This window comes from Peromyscus maniculatus, chromosome 10 (genome assembly GCF_049852395.1).
Source record: "Peromyscus maniculatus bairdii isolate BWxNUB_F1_BW_parent chromosome 10, HU_Pman_BW_mat_3.1, whole genome shotgun sequence".
In the NCBI taxonomy this organism is placed as follows: Eukaryota; Metazoa; Chordata; class Mammalia; order Rodentia; family Cricetidae; genus Peromyscus; species Peromyscus maniculatus.
In genome coordinates, this window is record NC_134861.1 from 24511243 (window position 1) to 24514054 (window position 2812).

Sequence of the window (2812 nt, forward strand, 5' to 3'; positions counted from 1 at the left end):
CCTTTTCTACAGCACTAACAGTGATCCCATCCACCCGGAGTTCCATGGCTTCACAAGCTGGGTTATTTCTTTCTTGTTTAAAAGTCTTTCCTATTTCAAGCTGTTCAGAGGCAGACTACTTCCTGATGATCACAGTTTCCTGTACTGAACTATTATTAAAGCCCCTGCCTGTGTGCTGAATCTCTTGTCCTTCTTAGTATTAAAGGCAAGATCTGGGGATGTATCTTATCACACCTACTTCATTCTCTCTTTTCTCACTGTCCAGTTCTTCCCGTGAGATCCAAGTGTTTGGATCCTAAGAAGGGATCTTTAGCAGAGATCTAGCTTGAGCTCTCCTTTCCCTGCTTCCTGCCAGTCACAATAAATGCCAAGCCAAGCACCTCCATTCCGTCTTCCCCCTTTCCCCACTGTTCCTGCCAAATCAAAAACTACTGCCAAGGATATCATCTGCACGCCCTTTAAACACTGTAACTCCTCCTTACGCCGCCGGCCGGAACTTTCCAGACAGTTTGGTTTCAGCCGCATGCCTCAGAGTAGGAAGGAGCTGGCCACCTGCTGTCAAAGCCTCCTTGATCCCACCCAAGTCTGGCTCGGTGAATTAACAAGTTTATTGGTGTCCTTGCAAAAGCACAGGTGACCCAAGGGCCATCGCTGGGAAGCCCGCCCCAGTGTGAGCGACAGCTCGTTAAAGCTTCATTCCTGGGGCCCCCGTCCAAACTGTAGCTCCTTATTTAACTTTGGGGGGGAGGGGATGGCTCATCTGTCTTGTAAGTTCCATGAGCTTCTGGTGTCTCCTAGGTTATATGATTTTCCAAGTCTTGTGAGTTTTCCCTCCAGGAGAGAATTTATTTCAATTCAAAAGGACAGCTGCACAATGGTAATAAGAATTTGAACTGGAATGGAAAATTGAAATTTATAAGTAATCTTAGGGTGCCCCTAAAAATACATTTCTTATTAGAGATTTTAACTGTGACCTTGTGCAAAACTGAGTCTTCTATATTGAGGGAGATGTTAATGTTACCTGCCATTGGGCAAAATTGTGTGAGCTATTACTTTTTGTGGTAAGGGGATGGGAAAGAGGAGAGGTAGGGATATTGGTAGTGCCCAAACAGTTGATAAACTCTCCCTGCATTCCATATCACAGACCATGAGTGGCACAGATGTGAGAGGACCCCAAACCATTCAGGTTGTCTTAGAGTTTCTATTTCTGTGATGAAATACCATGGCCAAAAGCATCTTGGGGAGAAAGGGGTTTATTTCATCTTACATCTTATAGTCCATCAACCAGGGAAGTCAGGGCAGAAACTCAAGGCAGGAATCTGAAGGCAGGAACTGATGCATAGGCCATGGAGGAAATATGTTTACTGGCTTCCTCCCTGTGGGTTGCTCAGCCTGCTTTCTTATACACCCCAGGACCACCTTCCCAAGGGTGGCACCACCCACAATGAGTTGGGCCCTCCTACATAAATCATCAATTAAGAAAATGCCATATAGACTTAACTTCCAGGCCAATCCAATGGAAGCATTTTCTCAATTAGGGAACCTTCTTTCTAGGTGACCCTACCTTGTGGCAAGTTGACATTTAAAAAAAAAGCCAGCATAGAGAAATAGAAAGCTGTAGCAACATGGAGCTATTCATCCTAAAGTAAAGCAGGCAGCTGGCATTTTGCAGAGCAATTGGCAAGAACATTTTTAAAGCTTAGAAAAACCAGAACAGTTCTTGGGCCCCAGTAACTAGGGATCTACCCTGGTCCTTTAGTCAGTAAAGAAGGGATGTTGCTGGAGGGCTTTGCCAGCCCGGCTAGCTCAGTCGGTAGAGCATGAGACTCTTAATCTCAGGGTCGTGGGTTCGAGCCCCACATTGGGTACCATTTGTTGCTGGAGGGCTTTTTTCCAGGTTCCACCAAGCCCCACAGTCCCACAATCCATGTATAAAATAATCACTCAGATGCTTATATTACTTATAAACTGTATGGCCATGACAGGCTTCTTGCTAACTGTTCTTATATCTTAAATTAACCCATTTCTATAAATTTATAACTTGCCACGTGGCTGGTGGCTTACTGGCGTCTTTACATATTGCTTATCCTGGCAGTGGCTACAGTGTCTCTCTCTCCAATAAGGGAGATGGATTGTAGATCCATGATGAATACGTTAAACACAAATTCCCTCTACTATATGCCAAGATGTGTGATAAAATGTTTAAGTCCAACTGTGTACTATTCCTTTACACTGTGTGAATATATGTCACTGTGATTAGTTTAATAAAGGAGCTGACTGGCCAATAGCTGAACAAGATAAAGTTAGGCAGGAAAGCCAAACTGAGAATGATGGGAAGAAGGGTGGAGTCAGAGGGGTTGTCAGCAGATTCAGGAAGAAGCAAGATGGGCATGCCATACTGGGAAAAGGGACCAATCATGTGCCAAAGCATAGATAAGAAATATGGGTTAATTTAAGTGTAAGAGTTAGCTAGTAACAAGCCTCAGTTATTGGCCGAGCATTTGTGATTAATATTAATCCTCTGAGTGGTTATTTGGGAGCTGCTTCAGGACAGAAACTTCCACTTACACCGAACATTTCAGAAAGAGGATTCAATTATTCTGGAACATCCGTTAGTTGTCTTTACAACTTCCAAAAATAAGGATGCCTTCAAGTTTACTTTGAAAGCATCTGAGAACAATGTATACCAACTGAAAATTAAGGATAAGATTTTTATGTATAATCAGAGATGGAGACAGGAAAAACAAGCTTGAGGCCAGGATGGGCTACATAGTATGATCCTATATTTAAATTAAAAAAAAAACTCTCAGAT

The 2812-nt window shown here is 43.2% G+C and overlaps 1 non-coding gene across 1 annotated transcript; it reads left to right on the top strand.

The window, feature by feature from the left end:
• Window positions 1-1795: 1795 nt before the first annotated feature.
• Trnak-cuu (transfer RNA lysine (anticodon CUU)) lies at window positions 1796-1868 on the top strand. Its single transcript has one exon. It is a non-coding gene; the product is annotated as a tRNA-Lys (tRNA).
• The last annotated feature ends 944 nt before the right edge of the window (window positions 1869-2812 follow it).